Raw genomic sequence first — 23,538 nt, forward strand, 5'->3', positions numbered from 1 at the left:
ATCCACAACAGTAGTAATCCATAACGGACAAAACAAAAGTTGTGCAACAATATATTGGGATTCTCAGGAATAGTGTGGCTGAATTGGAGGTGGGAAAGAGGAAGAAATCCGAAACATAGGGGGAAACATCAGCTTTAAAACAAGGCCAAGCAGATACGAATCAAATGACAACCAGCCAAAAGAGAACTGAAACTTATAAATGTAAAAAGCAAAATGGAAAGTCAGTACAATTGACAATTCCTTGTAACAGTTCATTCACAGAATGTAAAATAATCCAAACGTAGAAGGTGGGAGTTCTTTCAAGCGCATATATGAATCAATTTAGATTTGTTATGCATTATTTATTACTTATTCTATAATGATTTATTAAAAGTTAATAATTAGGCAGTATGCACTTGGGCGCTTTCTTTGAGTTTGTTTCTACTCAGTATCATGGAACTTGTGAATTACATGAGGCAGCTTCAAGGGAGCTCTTTCAAAAGGGAGCTGGTCACCTCCTACTAACAGCATAAATGTTTAACAGGAATTGAAAAGGATTTCATTCCCATATTCCCAGCTTGAAGCGAGTTATAGGACAGTACAAAGGAAACCAAGAGATAATTGGGTAAAGATGGGAATAAGCGAACAAATTCCAAATGGATAGTTGGGCACGTTTATTGCAATGTTTTTGTTACATATCCAACAGACTGGGTAAACTTATTATACGCAGTGTGACTAACGCTACACATAAATGTTAATAAATGTATATCGATACCAATATCTAAGAGATGACCCAATGAGCAGCACAATCCTTCTGAGGTACCAGAAGATTGAGTGTTGCCCCATTGTTTTAAAACTGCATGAGGGACTGACCAATTAACTACTGATTGATCAGGCCAGCTTCAGTGTTCTGCAAATTATTCAATTCAACTCTGAGAAATACAATCAACTTTTTTTTTTCTTACTTATCTGTTCAGTAATTTGTTCAGCCAGCATTTATTGCCCATCCCAAACTATCCCAGAGAAGGTGGTGGTGAGCTGCCTTCTTGAACCATGTGCTTTAGGACTGTTAAAGGAAGAAGTTCCAGGTGAAGAAATAACAATAAGTTTGCAAGACAAGATAACATGAGGCTTGGTGGTGGCTCAGTGCCTGCCTCAGTAACTAAGGTACAGTGTCATCAGGGTAGTCTGTATGATCACGTTACAAGATTAGAGTGGTGCTGGAAAAGCACAGTAGGTCAGGCAGCATCCGATGAGCAGGAAAATCGACATTTCAGGCAAAAGCCCGAAGGATGGGCATTTGCCTGAAACATGATTTTCCTCCTCCTTGAATGCTGCCTGACCTGCTGTGCGTTTCCAGCACCACTCTAATCTTGTCTCTGATCTCTAGCATCTGCAGTACTCACTTTCGCCTGGTCTTGTTACAGCCAGGTTTTGTATTTTGTGGTAGTTACGAAAATGATGAAGCAGAGTGATGCAGTACATGTTGTCCACATGAATCATAGAATCCCAACAATGTGGAAGTAGGCCATTAGGCCCATCAAGTCTATACCAATCCTCCGAAGAGCATTTCACCCAGACCATCCCCATCCCCATAACCCTCCATTTAGTATGGCCGATCCACATAACCTGCACATCTTTGGGCTGTGGGAGAAGACCGAAGCACCCGGAGGAAACCAACACAGACATGGGGAGAAGATGCAAACTCCACACAGAGTAACTCAAGGGTGGGATTGAACCAGGGTCCCTGGCACTGAGAGGGGACTAACCACTGAGCCACTGTGCCACCGCAACATCTTGGTGAGAATTTGACAAGATCACATGGACTAGACTGGTCAGGGAAGTAAAAACCCACAGGATAGAGGGATATGTGACAAGTTGGATCCATAATTAATTCAGCAAAAGGAGACAAAGAGCATTGGTCAATGGATGTTTTTGAAACTAAAAAGTGGTTTTCAGTGACATTTCACAAGTCTCTGTGTGGAGTCCTTTGCTTTTTGTTGTACATATATGAATGAGTTGGACTTAAATCTGGGAGGCATGATTAAAAAACTTTCAGGTAAAAATCTGCCGCAGAGTTAATAATGAAGAGAATAGTTGCTAACTCCAGAAACAATGTTAATGGTTTGGTTGAGTTTTGATTATAGAGGTGTTAACTGGAGATGTGAAAGACATCACCAGGAGGAAATATGCATTTTCGACATAACCCTTTCTCATCTGGGTTCGATTTTTAGCTCTGCCTTGACTTTACCAACTTGCTAGTAGGAGGGCGAGTCAATACATTAGCTCTACACCAGGAAAAATTAAAAATCACACAACACCAGGTTATAGTCCAACAGGTTTATTTAGAAGCACAAGCTTTCAGAGCGCTGCTCCTTCATCAGGTGGTTATGAACCTGATGAAGGAGCAGTACTCCGAAAGCTAGTGCTCCTGTTTATTTTTTAAAATTTCATTAACCAGTACAAATTACAAACAAACAGTTAACATAAACAGCGGTATACAAGAAACAGCAATTTACAGGGGAAAGGGACAGCAAAGCCAGTCCCCAAACCCTACCATTCAACAAGTTTTCAGGGAAATGAGGACAAACCTCAAATCCCAGTTTCAGTCATCACAAAACAGTAACAATGACAAGTGTATATTAGACACTCCAATTACATAGAAAAGTACATAAAACACAGCTACCTTCCCCCAGCAACCCACCCGTCCCTCCCACCTTCCGCCCACTCTAAGGTAGCCCACCCTGTGCCCCTTCCGGCTCTCGGTCCAACCTGACACACCTAGTTTCCTTTTATATCTGTCAGCCATGGCTCCCTGATTGGCCCAAGTGAACAATCAGAGATCTCAGTCAATGAGATCCACTAGCCCTTATTCCAATTGTTACAGGTTTCCTTTTCAGGAAGTACACTGCATAATTGCTACACCTAAACTGAGAAGACTCTGAATCTCCTGTTTATATCTGTCAGCCATGGCTCCCTGATTGGCCCAAGTTAACAATCAGAGATCTCAGTCAATGAGATCCACTAGCCCTTATTCCAATTGTTACAGGTTTCCTTTTCAGGAAGTACACTGCATAATTGCTACACCCTAACTTATGTTACAGAATCCTGACAGGTGGATGGAATTAAGATTCAGATTTAGCATGGTCCAATAAAATGGGACTGAAGGCAGAATGGCCATCGCCTTTTCTTTTAAAATACACACAGCTTCCTTCCCGCACTGTTTGCTTTCTGCATGAGTGCAATGTAGAAAGAAAACAAATCAAGCCAAGGCATTTCAAGAACAGATAACAGAGATTAAAATTCACAGGATATGTGCCAATTTCTAAATAACAAAGAAAATTGGCGAGCTAAATGCGGACAGTCATTCCAAACTCAAACCATTAACTCTGTTTCCATGTTCCGAGATGGTGCCAGAACTTGCAGAGTCTCTTTCAAACTTTCTGCCTTTAAGACTTCCAGCATCTGCAGTATTTTGTTTTTAGTTAAGCCTCAATAAATGTGGAGATGTCGATCTAGGGGTATAAAATTAGAGAGTGCATTATTATAGTGTGGAAGCAGGCCATTCAGCCCATCAAGTCCACACTGACCCTCTGAAGAGCATCCCATCCTGACCCCACCCTGTAACCCTGCAGTTTCCATGGCTAATCCACCGAGTCTGCACATCTCTGGACACTATGGGCAATATATCATGGACAATCCACCTAACCTGCACAGCTTTGGACTGTGGGAGGATACCGGAGCACCCAGAGGAAACCCACACAGAACACAGGGAGAATGTGCAAGCTCCACACAGTCGCCTGAGGCTGGAATTGAACCCAGGTCCCTCGCACTGTGAGGCAGCAGTGCTAACCACTGAGCTGACCAATTAAAATCATGGAAATGTATGGCACAGAAATGGATTAGCAGACGCAGTTTAAAACACATCCCAGCACCTCGTACTCAATTTTCCATTGCTTCAAATATTTGTTCACTCTCCCCTTAAACAGTTATAAACTATTTGATTAAAGTAAACTTAATTTAACTATATAAATATGAATGTTGACCAAGAAAGCTTCAGGATTAACTAACAGAAGTTGCTGCTCTTTGCTGTACAAAATGGAGACTCAACACAAATTTAGGGAGTATTCAACTCAATCCAATGATGTATTACATTTTCATTACTCTACAATTATGCCCATTCACTGAATTTCCCTGTATTTACCAATGGAGGATAAATCACATTTCTTCCTTTGGATAATCCTGCAGGACATGTGCAATTGGAATCACTATTGTCTGTGGCACTTCATTAATTGTTCATTTTAAAACAAAGATTGATAGATCATAGAATCCCTGTGGAAACAGACCATTCAGCCCATCGGTTCCACACCAACCCTCTGAAGAGCATCACATGCAGACTCTTCCCTACCCCTATAACCCATTTCCCATGGCCAATCCATCTAACCTGCACATCTTTGGACTGTGGGAGGAAACCCACACAAACACATTGAGAATGTGCAAACTCCACACAGACAGTTGCCTGAGGCTAGAGGCAAACCTAGGTCCCTGGTGCTGTGAGGCAGTACTGTTGACCACTGAGCCACTGTGCCACCCGTTATGATTGAGAGTTGAAAGCATCCCTGATAGTGTCACCTAAATCCCGCAAGGATGTCGATGCAGTCACTGGAGAGAGACTGTTCCAACTGGTGGGAGGGTCAAGAACCTGAGGACTCCAATGTCAATGGTACAGGAGACAACAAAAACAATCACTTCCTTTTTTAAGTGCAGTGGGCTATTAGAAGCTGGAATGAATTATTTGAAAGCATAGGGAGCATGAAAAGAAAATTTGATCAGCACTCGAAAAGGCTTTTCTTACCAGGGCTCAGGAAAAGGGTGAAGTAATGGGAATGATCAAAATCATTTCTGCATACAAAAAAGGGATTCATTCCTAGGTCTGTTTCATTTACACACATACACACATATACACACACAATGTGGTTTTATTTATTATTGTCACATGTACTTGGTACAGTGAAAGGTTTTGTTTTGTGTGCAGTACAGGCAGATCATACCATACAAAGCACACCAGAGGAATAAAGTGGAGTGAGGAATACAATGTTACAGCTTCAAAGAAGGTGCACAAAAGATGACGTCAACATTAAATTTGAAATTTGAGATGTCTGTTCAGAAGTTATTAATAGCAGGGAAGAAGCTGTTCTTGAATCTGTTGGTATGTGCGTTTAAACTTTTGTATCTTCTGCCTGACGGAAGAGTTTAGAAGAGTTTATAATTGGAGTGGGAGGGGTCTTTGATTATATTGTCTGACTTTCCAAAGGAGTGAGAAAGTTTGACGGAGTCAATGAATGGAAAGTTGGCTTGCTTGATGGACTGGGCTATGTTCATAATTCTCTGTAGTTTCTTATGGTCCTGGGTAGAGCAGTTGTCATACCATGATGCATCTGGATAGAATGCTTTCGTTGGTGCAACTATAAAAATTTGGTAAGAGTCTTTATGGACATGCTGAATTTCCTTAGCCTCCTGAGGAAGTAGAGATGCTGTTGTGCTTTCTTGACTGTCACATCATGGATGGAATTGTTCATGATCTTCACTCCTCGGAACTTGATGCTCTCGACCATCTCCACTTCAGCTTCATTGATGCAGACATGGACGTGCCCCCCACCCTGCTTCCTGAAGTCAACGAGCAGCTCTTTAGTTTTGCAAACTTTTAGGGAGAGATTGTTACCTTTATACCACACCACAAGGTACTCTATCTCTTTCCTGTATTCTGTCTCATTATTGTTTGAGATCCAGCCTACAGTGACGGTATCATCAGCAAGTTCGGATAAACTTCGGTCACACAGTCAGGAGTGTATTGGGAGTAGAGTAAGGGGCTGAGTATGCCAGTGTTGGGGATTGTCACGGAGGTGGTATTGTTGTCTATCCCCACTGAGTGTGGTCTGTGGGTCAGAAGTTGAGGGTCCAGTGGCAGAGAGGGGAGCAGAGACCTAGGTCTCAGAGTTTGGAGATAAGTTTGGTTGGAATTATGGTGTTGAAGGCAGAGCTGCAGTCAACGAGTAGGAGCCTGACATAGGTATCCTTGTTTCCAGATTTTTCACAGATGAGTGTAGGGCCAGGGAGATGGCATCTGCTGAGGTCCTGTTGCAATAGTAGGCAAATAATAACACTTGGGTCAGTTTTCTCGATATTTTTAAAATCAACCCAATCAGTGTATCGGGGCAGGTAAGATATGAACCTAGATCTTCTGGCTCTCTGGTAGGGAAACTACAGCTGTGTCATAAGAACTCTCTTGGGTCTGCTTTTGTTTTGAATCCACCCGTTGAGTTGTTAAGAAAGACCCCTGTGCAGGCGAGAATTCAACCCAGGTTTCCTGGCTCAGAGATAGGGACACTACCGCTGCATCATAAGAGACCCTCTACTCTGGCTAGTACACCCAGGTGGTCTCCCATCCTAGTACAAACAAGGGCTGAGTTGGCTTAGCTTCAAAGATCAGACGAGATTGGGAATTTTCAGACTAAGCCAGGGTCTGTTTTCTATTTTTATATTCAGAAGCACGTACACACACACACACACAAAACAGCACCTCCACCACCAAATCACTACAACCTTTTTTTCAAACTATTAACCACCAGTGGTAATCACCCATGCAGCCAATCAGAAGTTTACAAAGCGAAGCACAACATGGACATTGTGAGCAGTCAAAAAGTAGGATTCGTGTCGGGAGAGAAGGAAGGGGCGAAATCAAAATGGAGTTGGAGAGGGGAGATAAAGCACTGTATATTCCACTCCCCCACCACCACCCCAGTGCCCACCTCTCTGTGAAGGCATCAAGAGTATTGATGACACTGCATGTTGGATCTCCAAGGTCACCTAGGCACAAATGTAACCGTGGAAGGGAGGAGATAGTTGGCAGACATGTCTCCCACTGCAAGCTGCTGCCCAGACCTTTTTATAGCCAGCCAGGCCAGGCCCTGGAGCAGACCCAAGAGACCCAGACCCTCTGATCTGTCCACACCTCTCCACAACAGGTGGCAGGGGTCAGGAACGTGGGTCTGAAGTGCGACTAGAAACACAACAAAAGGGTTTTTAAATAACTAAAAAGGGTGTGCAATTGCTCATAACCCTGTTTATGCATTTTTTTGTCTAATTACACCACTGTGGATCTGAAGTCTCATGTAGGCCAGACCAGATAAGGAGAGCAGATTATTTTCCTGAAGGATAGATGTGAAGCAGATGGTTTTTCACAACAACTAACGATCCAAACAGGGTCACCATGAGGTTAGCTTTTAATTCCAGATGTTTTACTGAATTTACATTTCATCATATGATTTGAACCAAAGGGACTCTGGGATACTAGGCCAGTCATACAGGTAGTTCTCCTGTAACGCTGTAGTTGGGTTCCTGTGAAACCTTGCTTAATAGAAAATCACTTAATAGAAATAATGGGGCCTATGGGAAAAGTGGGGTTAGGGATAGACCAGCAGAAAATATCACTCACGATCGCTCAAAAATCACCCGAAGGCCTAACGCAAAGTATAGCACAGCCTGAATAAAGGTTGAAATCATATTTATTAGCAAAACAAAAGTGAATTTAAAAAGTGTAAGAAAGCTGCTCTCTGTACATTACCTCTCACAGAAAGCTACTCGGTCAACAGCTGATATTGGCAAATGTGCAGAATGAAGCGCGTCAACCAATGCCCACTGGAATTGCACTGTTGCCAACAGAGAGAAGCATTCTCCAAAATATTGTTCCCTAATTCTTCTGCGACATTATTGCCAAATCGTGCTGCAAAATACCTGTAATCCCAGAACTACTGGTTTATACCACCACGCTAACGTATAGCCCAATATTTTCTGAATCAAATATATGTATCATTATGCTCAGGTGGAACTTGAACCCAAGGTCTAGAGATAGGGACACCACCACTGTCCATTCCTGGGTCTGTTTTATTTTCTGTATGCTGTAGTGCTATTACACACAATTGAACAACCTTCCCACCACCAAAATCACTGTGACTTTATTTTTGCATTTTCTTTAAAACGACTAACCACACTAGTTAAAAACACTGGTGTAACCAATTCAATATTTACCTGCAAAGACCATTAAGGGGAATGGAATCCACTGGAGCTGTTTCATCCCCCAAATACTGCTCATAATTAATCTATTTTCAAATCAACCAGCTCAGCAATGGTTTTGCATACCTCTGGAACAGATGGGACTTGAACTCAGGCCTCCTAGATCAAAGTAAAGGACACTACCACAGTGCCATAAGAGCAGGGCTCAGGTGATGAGTTTCAGCTGGGAAGGGCGTTGCCTGCCACCAAGGGGATGTGCTCAACAAGCTCCATGAGCAGATTAATCAGTGATTTCCCAGACACTTTGTCAGAGTTAATCACATAGACAATACAATAAAGCGAGAGGGAGCAAGTTACTGCAGATGCTGGAATCTCTACTACAAACAGCAAATAGTGGAGGTCATAGCTGGTCAGGCAGCATCCATGGAGAGAGAGCAAGATAGCATTTCGAGTCAAGATAACTCTTCATCAGAGCTAACATGAAGTGTAGAGGGAGCAGCATCAATGCAGCAGTTGGAATGCTGGGGAACAAAGGATGTTCTCGGCAGAAACAGTTGTGGTCCCTTGTTACCGGCGCCAGTCTTTTGGGGTGGCATGGTGGCTCAGTGGTTCACACTGCTGCCTCAGTGCCAGGGACCTGGGTTCGATTCCCGCCGCAGGTGACAGTATGGAGTTTGCACGGTCTCCCCATGTCTATGTGGGTTTCCTCCGGCTGCTCTGGTTTCCTCCCCCTATTCAAAGATATGCAGGTTAGATGAATTGGCTGTGCTAAATTGCCCCTATTATTCAGGGATGTGTAGATTAGGTGCATTAGTCAGGGATAAATGTAGGATAATAGGGCAGGGCAATGTGTCTGGGTAGGTTACTCTTAGGAGGAGTGGTGTGGATTGTTGGGCCAAAGGGCCTGTTTCCACACTGTAGGGATTCTATGATGCTGATAGTTCAGATTAAGTGATGGGAATGCGAGAATGGCAGAACAATGGTGTGTCCAGTCTGACAATGATACACATCATTGTTCTAGGTGGAGGGGGGTACTAGAGATTAGAGTCAAGATTAGAGTGGTGCTGGAAAAGCATAGCAGATCGGGCAGCATCCGAGGAGCAGGAAAATCAACGTTTCAGGCAAAAGCCCTTCATCATGGGGACTTCATCATTCTTGATGAGGGCTTTTGCCCGAAACGTTGATTTTCCTGCTCCTCGGATGCTGCCTGACCTGTTGTGCTTTTCCAGCACCACTCTAATCTTCACACCACTGATCTGCTATTCTCACATTCCCACCTACTCTCTCAACATCCTTTCTCCACCAGCACTTCACCCTCCCGCCCCCACCCCACATTATTGCATAGATGCTGTTACCTCCACGCTTCATGTCAGCTCTGATGAAGAAGTCATCTCAACTCGAAACATTAGCCTGCTGTCTCTTCGTGGACGCTGCCTGACCTGCTGTGATCTTCAGCATTTGTTTTCAGTGAAGCAGAGAGTCTGTTTTGAGCCACAAAATGGATGCAGCAATAATGGAGGGATATGAGGGCATGCAGTATTTGCGGAGCCAGGTTACTGGTCAGCTGGGGTCTCACTGAATGACTTCCGTCTTCTTCCTATATCACACCAGCTTTACTTAGTCTCCAGTCTTTCAATGTCTCTTTTTAAATCAGGACAGCAAGGAATGTGACGTGTGTTTTGGGAACTCTTGGCTGTTCGCAATTTGCAGCCATGACAAACACTGTCAGCTTAATAATTAATTCAAACTTTGTCTTGCAATTCATTTCCAAACAGCATTTTTAAGAGAGGTGCGTGCAATAGTCCATAGGGGTTAACATACAAATTCTCAGGCTTTGTCCTGGCTCAGGTTCAACTGACAATTTTGTTTCTTTCAGAAACATTTTGCAACACAGTTAACTTGCAAATCACTCTTTGTTTTGTAAGGGTTCTAATTAAAATGAAATGTATGCCATCAATCATGCTGCTGTGCATCAATCACTGTCATATGCAAAGCCAGCTTTAACAAAGTCTTGATACAATTCCTGATGAAGGGCTCCTGCCCAAAACGCTGATTTTACTGCTCCTCGGATGCTGCCTGACCTGCTGTGCTTTGCCAGCACCACTCTCATCTTGACTCTAATCTCCAGCATCTGCAGTCCTCACTTTCGCCTAAAGTCTTGATACAGCCTGTTGGATTACAGGAAACTTTGAAAATGAAGCTGAAAGTCTTTTGGACATTAGCCAGTTATCCCTCAACTCAGGTAAATAGATGGATTTGCTACTCCAACAGCAGCAGACTTGCATTGGTATAGCACCCTAAGTACTTGCAAAAGACTTCAAAAGACATGCACGTGCGGATAATTTGTTATATAAGGAGTAATAAGGGCAGGCGGCTAAAAGTTTCGGACCGGCTGACTTTGGAAGAGGAGGAGGGCAGAGAAACACAAGGGTTAAGGTCCAAGGCAGCTGAGCAAATGGCCTCGCATGGTGAAGCGATGAAAATCAAGGTTTCCAAGAAGTCAGAAGTGGAGGAGTACAGAGATTTCAGAATTTGCTAGATGAGAAATCACAGCGATAGAAAGGACCAGTGAATGGAGGGGTACTGGGTTTGAAAAATGCAGGTTCAAACTGGAACTTCGACAGCGATGACAGCACATTGGTCTTCACATGCTGATCACCAATGGGGATGGAATTCTAAGGAGGACAATGAAATCAATAAAACCCTGGAATTGTTTACTAGAACATCTGGTACACTTCCATATATTTCATCTTTCGAGCATCATTATGGTTGGTTTACAACTGAAACATAATCCTACACTTATGATTCATAGGTTATAGGTGTCAGAAATAGGCCATTCAAAATCACCCAATCATTCAATCAGTTTAGACACAAAACATTAGCTTGCTTTCTCTCCCATTGATGCTGCCCGACCCATTGTGATCTCCAGCATTTTTTTGTTTTCAACTCAGATTCCAGCATCTGCAGTAATTTGCTCCTACACTCTTACATTGAACGTTTGAGATAGTGGACAAACTTTGGGGAGTCCGGAGATGAATTACTCACTGCAGGATTCCTAGCCTCTGACCATGTCTTGTGGCAATAGTTCGTATATAGCTAGTCCAGTTCAGTTTCTGGTCAAGAGCAATCCACAAGATCTTACTCTGTAAATTCAGACTGTTAATCATTCTTGCAAGTTATGTCAAAAATACAAAAAATTCATGTTAATGTCACAAACTTGAATTTCCAGTTTCGACATCCAAAATTGACATCTAACAACAGGGAGGTGGCTTTGACAAATATCAAAGTGTGGCGCTGGAAAAGCACAGGTCAGGCAGCAGCCGAGGAGCAGGAGAATCGACGTTTTGTGCATTAGCCCTTCATCAGGTTATTCAGCACCACCTTCCTAACCTGCAATCTTCTTCCTGACCTCTCCGCCCCCATCCCCACTCCGGCCTATCACCCTCACCTTAACCACCTTCCACCTCTCGCATTTCCAACGCCCCTCCCCCAAGTCCCTCCTCCCTACCTTTTACCTTAGCCTGCTTGGCACACTTTCCTCATTCCTGAAGAAGGGCTCATGCCCGAAACGTCGATTCTCCTGCTCCTTGGATGCTACCTGACCTGCTGCGCTTTTCCAGCAACACATTTTCAGCTCTGATCTCCAGCATCTGCAGTCCTCACTTTCTCCTATTCCTGATGAAGTGCTTATATCCGAAACATTGACTGTCCTGCCCATCAGATACTGCCTGACCTGCTGTGCTTTTCCAGTGCCATACCTTTCAACTCTGATCTCCAGCATCTGCAGTCCTCACTTTCTCCTTTGACAAATGTGTGCTCTGATAGTAACTTTGCATAATTGAGAATCCCTACAAAACGCATTTCAAATAAAACAGCACTGCCATCGTAGTTCAGATAGCATCTTCCAAAATTATTTAACAAAGGCATGATGACTCTATCAATACAACAACCAGGCAATGAATCATTTCTGGTTATCAAGGGAGTACACTACACAGCTGGGAAATCCATATGCCCACAAGACAATAGTTTAATGCTTTTGTACTGAAAAGCCATTTCTACAGGTTAATTGTACATCAAAACCTTAAATCATCAGCAGGACTGGTCACACAGTGGGAGTAGTGACCTGGAGATTTAACTAATAATTCAGGGACATAAGTTGGAAGTCCAACAAAGCAGGTGAGGAATTTAAATGCAGTCCATTACAGATAATATGAGTGAGGCTCCATCTGGTCTCTCAGGTGGATATAAAAGATCCTGATGTTAGGTAGCAATCCGGCCAATATCTTTCCCTAAATCAACATCACGGATTTTCTTATTGCTTTCACATTTCTGATTGTGGGAGATTGCTTGCAGCATTTACTGCATCGCAACAGTGATTGAGGGGTCTTGTGGTGTACTGGTGCCCACCCGACCTCTGGGTCAGAAAATTCTGCTTCAAGCCCCACTTCATCATGGAGTTGTACAGCACAGAAACAGACCCTTTGGTCCAACTCGTCCATGCCGACCATATCGTAATCTCGTCCCGTTGCCAGCATTTGGCCCACATCCCTCTCAACCCTTCCTATTCATGTGCACTTTTAAATGTTGTAATTTTACTATTCTCCACCACTTCCTCTGGCAGCTCACTTGATACACACACTACCCTCTGTGAGAAAAGGTTGCCCCTTAGATTTCTTTTACCTCTTTTCCCTCCCACCTTAAACCTATGATCTCTAGTTTTGGACTCCTCTACCCTGGGTAAAAGACCTTGGCTATTTACCCTATCCATGCCCCTAATGATTTTATAAAGTTCTATAAGGTCACCCCTCAGCCTTTGATGCTCCAGAGAAAATAGCCACAGCTTATTCAACCTCTACCTATAGCTCAAACTTTCCAACCCTAGCAACATTCTTGTAAACCTTTTCTTAACACTTTCAAGTTTCATAACATCCTTCTGTTGGCAAGGAGACCAGATGTGAATGCAGTATTCCAAAAGTGACCTTATCAATATACAGTACAGCTGCAACTTGACCTTCCAACTCCTCTACTCAATGCACTAGCCATTAAAAGGCAAGCATATCAAGCATCTTCTTCACTAGGAGAAAGCGAGAACCTTCTTCACTACCCTGTCTACCTACAGCTCCACTTTCAAGGAACTATGAACCTGCACTTTCAGGTCCCTTTGTTCAGCAACTCTCCTCACTGAACAAAGATGTATCAAAGCGTGTCCAAACAGGGTGATCAAAAGAAAATAACAACAATAATTGCATTTCAAAAGTAAATTGTTTTAGAATATCCTATGGTCAAGAATGGTGATACATAAATACATAGATAATTGAATGCATAATCAACTAATTGAAATATAAATTAAAATTGAATTCCTAGCAGAAGTATTTCTATAAAAAAACATCAAATATTTCAAGATTTAAGGTGAAACAATTCCATCAAGGAGATTCTCTTTGGACATTGAGTAAAAATAAATTGAGCATTGACTATAAACGTGTTTAGACACATTGCACCTGATTGCAAAATCAAAGCATTTTCTGGCAATCAATAGGAAGTGTGTGTTGTGGATGCTATTCCCATTGTTTACATCACCACTTGGATTTGTAAAGTACAGAAGGAAATGTAAGTTGAAAACTTCAAACTTGGAAAGGATAAATCGGAACATATGGCCCCAATTAAAAAGTTAAAATAATCAAAAGGAGGATGGAGGGGAAACAATAGAATAATTGGAAAACAGAAAAACTCACAGATCTAACATTTTTAAAACATGCCAATGTTTTATAGTGCTGCTTATTTCCACTTCTTAAGGACAACATTAAAGGTTATAAAGCAAGTCTTGATGTTTTGGAGCAGTTTCTTACTGTAATCATTGCATCGGCCACAGAAATAAAAGGACAGATCCAGGTAAACTGAAACTTGTGTTTGTTGGCAAGTTATCGGGCTTAAAAAGTTTAAACACAGTTGGGTTTGGATTAATGGATCAAAAGGTATCACAATCTTACAATCACAGAACTGAAAACTCTGAGGTGGCTCACTGGAAGTGGTTGAAGTAAAAAGCTTCCCATAAAGAGAAGCCAGCAAAACAAAAACCAGTGATACTTGAGAATTAACATACTGGTCATACTGGAGAAAGTGAGAACTGCAGGTGCTGGAGGTTAGAGTCGAAAAGTGTGGTGCTAGAAAAGCACAGCAGGTCAGGCAGCATCCGAGGAGCAGCAGAATCGACATTTCGGGCATAAGCCCTCATACTGGAGGTCTATTTTGAGCTCGGACTTTTTTCATTGGAGAAAAAGGAGGAGGAGAGGGGACCTAATTGAGGTATACAAGATAATGAGAGGCATAGATAGAGTCGATAGCCAGAGACTATTTCCCAGGGCAGAAATGACTAACACGAGGGGTCATAGTCTTAAGCTGGTTGGAGGAAAGTATATAGGGGATGTCAGAGGCGGGTTCTTTACACAGTTGTGAGAGCATGGAATGCGTTGCCAGCAGCAGTTATGGAAGCAAGGTCATTGGGGACATTTAAGAGACTACTGGACATGCATATGGTCACAGAAATTTGAGGGTGCATACATGAGGATCAGTGGGCTGAAGGGCCTGTTCTGTGCTGTATTGTTCTATGTTCTATGTATTTACAAGCACTGTACACAAGTCAAACTAGTATGTGTCACTTTTCAAATGTTATTGGCATTTCTAGCTGGGAACAATAAAACACTTTTCTTTCTTCAGCAAAAGATAGGAGAGTATTAAGGAAAACAGAATACAGATATATGGTGAAAGGCTTAGATAAGAGAGAGGTGGGTGATGTTGGGGAGCAGGAGATGGTGAAGATTCGTATGAATTACAGAACATCACGACTGACATATTTGGCTGAATGACTTTATTCTGCACCATGTAAGCTGCGGAAAACAAAAGCAGGAAGGCTAAAGCAAGGCCAATGCTAGTACATTCAAAAATGTTTGCCTTTCTTTGAAGTGGCACCTCACTGCTTTAAAACGTGGTGAAGCAGTTGATAGAATGAATGATAAATGATGACAGCTGCCATTTTGTCCCAGTAACATTTCACAAAACATTCAAATTCCACTGAGTCTAGTGGGAGGAATGTGGACCAACCAACCAGGAGAAGTCCCTGCTGTTCTTCAAATACGGAGCCAAAATGGAAACCTCAATGCCCACAGGAACAGGAGCTCACTTTAATATTGGGTTGGATGGATGACATTCCAGAACATTTTCCATGATTTCCCAAAGCGATGCTGTACATGTGACACACCCTCTGCAATTAGTTGCATGGCAACAACAGAAACCATGCAAATCAACTTCTGCAGCCAAAGGGAATTAACATGACAATACATGGTGACACAGAAGCAATGCAAGACAATTTAACAAGACCTGTATTGTTCAGTAGAGATAAGCAGATGCTAATTTAACATTTAACACGAAGCACTTCCCAGATCGAGAATTCATATGTTTCTCTGTATAACTGTCACTTATTTTTTCCCCTCTATCCTTCATTATACAAAAATAAAGACTACATAGAATATAAAACAGTACAGACCCTTCCACCCTCGATGTTGTGCTAATTTGTACCTTCTACATTATTGCGACTGAACTTGCTAAGTTTCTGTAATTGTATTCTTAGATGATTCCTTCTCTTTCTCCATTTATCTTTTTGGTGTCACATTTAGTAGTGGCATTTCTTCCAAACTTTGAGATTCCTTTTTGACTCTGTGTGAACTGTCTCACCAATTCATGTTATCTTTGCGCCATCACTTTATTTTTCTGAAAGGCAACATAACTGGACTGAACACGTACAATGAGTACTCAAGGAGATGATGCTACTCAATAGGTTGCCTATTAATGGGAGCGTATTTCGTAAAAGTAACTTTTGGCGTACAGTATATTGCAAAAATCTGAACTTTTGTTACATTGCCCTCTCCACCGCCCCCTCTGCTTGGGAGGTGTAATTAAATATTAGTTCAATAATGGTAATGGAAATTGTGAGCAACAGTTCATCCTGCTGCATCCAGTACAAAACAAAAAGATGCACTAGAGAGGGTGCCGAGGAGATTTGCCAATACGTTATCTGGGCTGGAGAATTTTATTTACGAGGAGCGATTTTGGATAGACTCGAGTTATTTTCCTTCGAGCAGAAAAGATTGAGAGGGGACATGCCAGAGGTACAAAATTATACAGGATTGACAGAAAAAAAAACTTTTCTCCTTGATGGAGGGATATGACCAAAAGGTTTAAAAAGTGGCACAGTGGCTCAGTGGTTAGCACTGCTGCCTCACAGCGCCAGCGACCTGGATTCAATTTCAGCCTCAGGCCATTGTCTGTGTGGAGTTTACACATTCTCCCAGTATCTGTGTGGGTTTCCTCTGGGTGCTCCAGTTTCCTCCCACAGTCCAAAGATGGGCAGGTTAGGCGAATTGGCCGTGCTTAATTGTCCATTGTGTCCAGGGATGTGCAGGCTAGGTGGATTAGCCATGGGAACTACAGGGTTGTGGGGTTGGGTCTGGGTGGGATGCTCTTCAGAGGGTCAGTATGGGCTGAATGGCCTGCTTCCACACTGTAGGCATTATATGATGAAAAGATATTGGGGAGGTGGTTTAAAGGAGATAGGAGGAAAGACTTTTCACCAAGGGGGTGGTGGGAATCTGGAACTCACCGTCTCAAAGGGAGGTAGAGACAGAAATCCTCATTACATTTATTTTCACATGTGCACTTGAGTTACCAAGGCGTGCAAGTTTAGAGTCAAGATTAGAGTGGTGCTGGAAAAGCACAGCAGGTCAGGCAGCAACCGAGGAATGGAAAAAAAATTAATGTTTCGGATAAAAGCCCTTCATCAGGAATCAGGGCTTTTGCCCGAAATGTCGATTTTTACTGTTCCTTGGATGCTACTGGACCGGTTGTGCTTTTCCAGCACCACTCTAACCTTGACTCTAATCTCCAGCATCTGCAGTCCCCATTTCTGCCTACACAAGGTTGTGGGCCAATTGCTAGAAAATAGGGTTGGAATAAGGAGGTGGTTGTTTTTGATTGGTGCAGACTGATGGGCCGAATGGCCTCATCCTGTGCTGAGGAACCTCTCTGACTCTGAGGAGGAGGCTGAGGTGGGATTTTCTTTCCAATGGCCTTTCAGAAATTGAGGCTAGAGAGGCTTGAGACCCACTGTTTGTGCGAACTTTTGTGGATACTTCTGAGAAAGGTTTGAGAGATTGAGAAGATTACACCTTCTGCATGCATGAGGCACACGAGTCTGAATGATTCATAATCAAATAAAATATCACTGAAGACATTAGGGGTTAATGCAAAGAATTCAACCCAAAATGCAGTGGTCTGGCATAGTGATGGAAAGAGAACAGGTTGCATGTTTGGCTGCAAGGGGATAAAATAAGTGATGAGAAACAAGAAAATGGTTGTCCAAATCTTGGTGATGCCTAAACGTTTTGGGAGATGTTTAGCTAATGTTACTGGAGAGATGGGTGTAAGTTTGCTTGCTGAGCTGAAATCTTCTCAAACTTGTTACTGGAGAGACCCAGTACTATGGGCTATTCTGAAATTTCTTAACTTCTTACAAATGTGACGCTGCACAAAAAGAACAAAATTCCATTCTACAGAGTCATAGAGCATAGAAACAGACCCCTTCGGCCAACCAGACCATGTCGACTATAATTCCAAACTAAACTAATCCCACATACCTGCTCCTGGCCCATATCCCTCCAAACATTTCTTACTCATGTACTTATCCAAATATCTTTTAAACATTGTAACTGTACCCACATCCACCACTTCCTCAGGAAGTTCATTCCACACACGAACAACTGCTCAGATGCTTTTCCATTACATTCTTTAATTACTCGGAGATAGTGAGGACTGCAGATGCTGGAGAGTCAGTCGATAAAGTGTGGTGCACTAAGAGAGACACAGCAGGTCAGGCAGCATCCGAGGAGCAAGAGGATCAACATTTCGGGCTTAACCCTTCAAGAGTCATGCCTGAAACATTGACTCTCTTGCTCCTTGTGTGCTGCTGTTCTTTTCCAGCACTACACTTTATCCATTCTTAATTTATAGCAACTTTCTCATCACAGTGGGCATGGCATCAATCCAAGAACAGAAGAACATAAGAAACAGGAACAGAAGTAGGCCATTTGGCCCCTCAAGGTGTTCTACTGTTCAATAAGATCTTGGCTCTCATGCCTGAGACTCAACCAGTGTTTCATGCCTGCTCAGCATAGATAATGTTTTTCAAAAAATCTCTTTCAATATTTTATGATCTGAAAGTGTTAAATCACAGCAGAAAAGCAGGACTTCTCCACCCCTTGATGCTGCATTCTCCCAGCCTCCTGTTTGTCTACCCAGGTCAAACTTTCAAGCAAAGGCGTGTGACGAGGGTATTGGTTAGAAATTACAAAGGAGTTGACTTCTCAAACTGACCATAACATGTTGGAGTGGAAGTAGGCCATTCAGCCCATTGAGTCTGCTGCACTATTCAGTGGGATTGTGGCTGATCAGTTAAGCCTCAACACTGGATATTGCCAGTGTTGGAGGAGTTGAGTTGTAGGGAGAGGCTGAATATACTGGAGCTGTTTTTCCTGGAGCACCGGAGGCTGAGGGATGACCTTATAAAAGAGACTTACCTGGCAATTTTTCATGCAAAGGGTGGTGCGTGTATGGAATGAGCTCCTAGAGGAAATGGTGGAGGCTGGTATAATTACAGCATTTAAAGGGAATCTGGATGGTTATATGAATAGGAAGGGATATGGGCCAAATGCTGGCAAATGGGACTAGATTAGGTTAGATTCCCTACAGCGTGGAAACAGCTGTTTCCCTTCAGCCCAACAAGTCCACACCGACCCTCTGAAGAGTAACCTACCCAGACCCATTTCCCTCTGACTAACGCACCGAACATTATGGGCAATTTAGCATGGCCAATTCACCTGACCTGCACATCTTTGGACTGTGGGAGGAAACTGGAGCACCCGGAGGAAACCCACACAGACACAGGGAGAAAGTGCAAACTCTACGCAGTTGCCCAAGGCAGGAAACAAACCTGAGTCCCTGGTGCTGTGAGGCTGCAGTGCTAACCACAGAGCTACCGTGCCATCGTGAATTTAGGATATCTGGTCAGCATGGACAAGTTGGACCAAAGGTTCTGCTTATGTGTGCATAGCTCCGGCCCCCAGCCCACTATTCGTCCAACCACGTTATTGTCTTTGATTGAGGATCTAGATGTCTTTGCAGGCATCATTTGAAGGAACAATGACTCAGCAAGTCTCACAGTATCTGTGGAGAGAAAGTAGTTAATGTTTTGGGTCCAGTGACCCTTCTTCAATTGAAGGAATATATTTCTCAGAAAGTAGTTTTTGGGTTGTTGCATTTATCTGCATACACAGTCACTTAAGCATGCTGTTAGCACCACTGTTATTTCACAATAAAATGTGTCTCACTATTATTTGACAAGGACTCTGTCACTTGTCCTCCTATTGATCAACAGTTTAAATAGTTTCTCTCTTTCTGATAAAAGTCTAGCCCTCCAGATTACTGGCCTCATGTAGATTGTCTTTGTCTTGACAATTGTGTTTTGATAACTTCATGTTTGGTTCGCATTACCATTTTGCTTAATTAAAATGGATTTTAAAAATGGAATTTGTTACTGTTTTTCAGAGTGCAATCATGTATTTCATTAATTAAAATGAAAACCCTCTTAATGCTCAAATCTATCAACTTAAAATAAGCTTACACATTTTCAAAATTGTTCAAATTATGTTATATTCTGTCAAATGAACTCACCACTTGTTTGTTCAAATTTCCAAGAAACAATCATAATCATGAATAATTCACTCAGTCTGAACATGAGAGGGTGAGAGTGAGAAAGAGAGAGCATGCAAAAGACCATGTACAAGAGAGCAACAGAGTGCACATAAGAACATGCTGGTGAGAACGAGTGTGTATTGGGGATAATTAGGGGGTTACGCATGTACAGGTAGTTCTTCTATAATGCAATGGTTGCATTCTTGTGAAACCCCGCATTATATAAAAATCACACTTCAGAAACAGCGCTTAAAGTGTTGGTGTTGTAACCACAACACACATTTTAAAAGTTGTAGAAACAGCATCCCCAATTCGTCAATTGCATTACACTGAATTCACATTGACGAAATGCATCTTATAGCAGACGAAATATAGACTTCTCAAAAGTATTAACATCAGGTTGTTTTTGAAAAGAAACAGACTACTATCAAACATTTGAATAGTAATTAATCCATTATAGGCATTATCTAACAATCAAGCAAAAAAATTAGGTTAGGGTATCTGGTCTGCATGGACAAGTTGGACCAAAGGGTTTGTTTCCATGCTGTACATCTCTATGACTCCATGACTGGGAGGCTTCACTGGATTTCAGAGGGATCCAGCCTGCAACAACTATATTCATCTGTCTACTGAAATGTCAATGCTACCATCATCATTGCAGCTAACAACTGGTTAAATACCTCCATTCCCAGACAACATGCTGTGCCTGTGTGAAGGCCAGTCATAGAGGAAACAAAAACACTCCAGGGCAGCCCCACACCAAGTCATGTTCTTGTTAAATCGCAACCTATTTCAAGAAATTCTGGAATGTACAAGTGACAGATGTAGAATCAAGCTGGAAGACTAGAGGAAGAGAAACAGCACACAGAAAGAGCATGAGGTGGGGATGAAGATAACATTCCACAGTACAAATGAAAGCCAAATGTTACATAGCTCAATTTCATTGTTGATCCAGCGTGTTTGTTACCTTGGAAGATAAGCACACCAATACTCGGTGTCATATTTGCTTATACTAACCTAATGTGAAAGCAATTCCAATATGTAGTTGCCTCAATATTGTATTTCCTGAGCAAACTATATCTGCAAAGATGGGATGTACAAGAGTTTGCAAGAGCGAGGCAGAGATAGACCATGCACAAGAGGGCAAGAGTGAGGCAGAGAGCATGTGCATGGTAGGGTGAGAGTCAGGAAGAGAGAGTATGCAAAAGACCATGTGCAAGAGAGCGACAGAGAGTGTGCATAAGAGAACATGATGGTGAGAATGAGTGTGCATTGGGGACATTTAGGGAGTTAAGCATGTACAGGTAGTTCTATAATGCGATGGTTGCGTTCTTGTGAAACCCCACATTATAGAAAAATCACACTTTAGAAACAGTGCTTAAAGTGTTGGTCTGTAATCACAACACACATTCTAAAAGTTATAGAAACAGCGTCCCCAATTTGTCAGTCGCATTACAGCGAATTCACATTCACAAAATGCATCTTATAGCAGAACAAAATGTATATTTCTTTACTGACAGTTTTTAAAAGAAGGTGCAATTGCTGCTTATAAACCTACAAACAAATCACAACTTCTGCCACCGACAAACAGAGCCCACCACTCAGGATATACTTCCCTCCCCAGCCCTATAAGCGCTCCAGAGAGACCGTTCCCTCAGCGATGCCCTTGTCAGATCCACGCCCACCCCACCAGCCCTACTCCACTCCCGGTACCTGGCCCTACCACAGCAAGAAGTGCAAACCATGTACCCACACCTCCCGCCTCACCTCCATCCAAGGCCCCAAAGGTCCTTCCACATCGAACAGAAATTTACCTGTATCTCCACAACTGTCATCTAGTGAGCGAGCAGAAATAAAGAGCATCTCAAGGCATTTTATTCATATCTAAGAAGCAAGAAGGTAACTAGAAAAAGGGTTGGTCCACTAAAGGATAAGGAAGGAAGGTTGAGCATTGAACCTGAGAAAGTGGGTGAGATTCTCAATAACTACTTTGCATCAGTGTTCACTGAGGAAAGGGACATGATGAATGTTGAGATTAGAGAAAGAAGTTTTTTGCTCTGGATCACGTTGACATAAGCAGAGAAGACACGTTAGGTAGAAAGGATATTTTGGTAGACAAATCCCCAGGGCTAGATGGAATCTATCCCAGGTTGCTGAGGGAGATGACAGAGGAAATAGCTGGGGCCCTGACAGATATCTTTGCAGCATCCTTATACGCAAGTGAGGTGCCAGAAGGCTGGAGAGCTGCTAATGTTGTCCCCCCGGTACAAGAAGGGTAGTAGGATTATTCCAGGTAACTACAGACCAGTGAGCCTGATGTCAGTGGTGGGAAAGTTGCTGGAGAAGTTACTGAGGGATAGAATCTATTTATATTTGGAAAATAATGGGCTTATCAGTGATATTGGGGAGACAGGCCGGCTACTTGCGGAGCGTTTCAGAGAACACCTCTGGGACACCCGGACCAACCAACACAACCACCCTGTGGCTCAACATTTCAATTCCCCCTCCCACTCCACCAAGGATATGCAGGTCTTTGGACTCCTCCATCGCCAGACCACAACAAAACGACGGTTGGAGGAAGAGCGCCTCATCTTCCGCCTAGGAACCCTCCAACCACAAGGGATGAACTCGGATTTCACCAGTTTCCTCATTTCCCCTCCCCCACCCTGTCTCAGTCAAATCCATCAAATTCAGCACCGCCTTCCTAACCTGCAATCTTCTTCCCGACCTCTCCGCCCCCACCCCAGTCTCACCTATCACCCTCACCTTGACCTCTTTCCACCTATCACATTTCCGACGCCCCTCCCCCAAGTCCCTCCTCCCTACCTTTTATCTTAGCCTGCTGGACAAACTTTCCTCATTCCTGAAGAAGGGCTTATGCCCAAAACGTCGATTCTCCTGTTCCCTGGATGCTGCCTGACCTGCTGCGCTTTTCCAGCAACACATTTTCAGCTCTGATCTCCAGCATCTGCAGACCTCACTTTCTCCTTATCAGTGATAGGCAATATGGTTTTGTGCGGAGCAGATCATGCCTTACCAAGTTAAAGTTTTTTGAGGAAGTGACCAAGTTGATAGATGAAGGAAAGACTGTAGATGTCATATACATGGACTTTAGTAAGGCATTTGAAAAGGTTCCTTATGGTAAACTAATGGAGAAAGTGAAATCATATTGTGCACACGATGTTCTAGCGAGGTGGATAAACAACTGGTTGAGCAACAGGAGACAGAGTAGTAGTTGAAGGGAGTTTCTTGAAATGGAGAAAGGTGACCAGTGGTGTTCCACAGGGGTCAGTGCTGGGGCCACTGTTGTCTGTGATATACATAAATGATTTGGAAGAGGGCACTGGTGGTCTGATCAATAAGTTTGCAGTTGACAAGAAGATTGGTGGAGTAGCAAAAAGCATAAGGGACTGTCAAATGGCTGATGAAGGGCTTATGCCTGAAACATCGATTCTCCTGCTCATCAGATGCTGCCTGACCTGCTGTGCTTTTCCAGCACCACACTCTATTCTGATCTCCAGCATCTGCAGTCCTCGCTTTCCCCTACCACTCATTGGTTAAGTTTTATTTTGATAATAAAACATCAATTGAATTAATAAGAATGTTGGTTGATTGATTTCTGAAATTTGAAACCCAATATAGATGAATGCACTTAATTTGGCACCTCAGAAACTGGGAATAGTTCAT

The 23,538-nt window shown here is 42.8% G+C and overlaps 1 long non-coding RNA gene across 1 annotated transcript in view; it reads right to left on the reverse strand.

The window, feature by feature from the left end:
* Positions 1 to 2,737: 2,737 nt before the first annotated feature.
* The window catches only part of LOC122542651, an 84,507-nt gene continuing 63,706 nt past the window's right edge, over positions 2,738 to 23,538 (reverse strand). The window contains exons 2-3 of the long non-coding RNA XR_006309847.1: positions 3,067 to 3,494; positions 2,738 to 2,904 (exon numbers count right to left, since the gene is read on the reverse strand). This is a non-coding gene — a long non-coding RNA (uncharacterized LOC122542651). The remainder of the gene's footprint in view (positions 2,905 to 3,066; positions 3,495 to 23,538) is intronic.

Source organism: Chiloscyllium plagiosum, chromosome 40, assembly GCF_004010195.1.
Source record: "Chiloscyllium plagiosum isolate BGI_BamShark_2017 chromosome 40, ASM401019v2, whole genome shotgun sequence".
NCBI lineage: Eukaryota > Metazoa > Chordata > Chondrichthyes > Orectolobiformes > Hemiscylliidae > Chiloscyllium > Chiloscyllium plagiosum.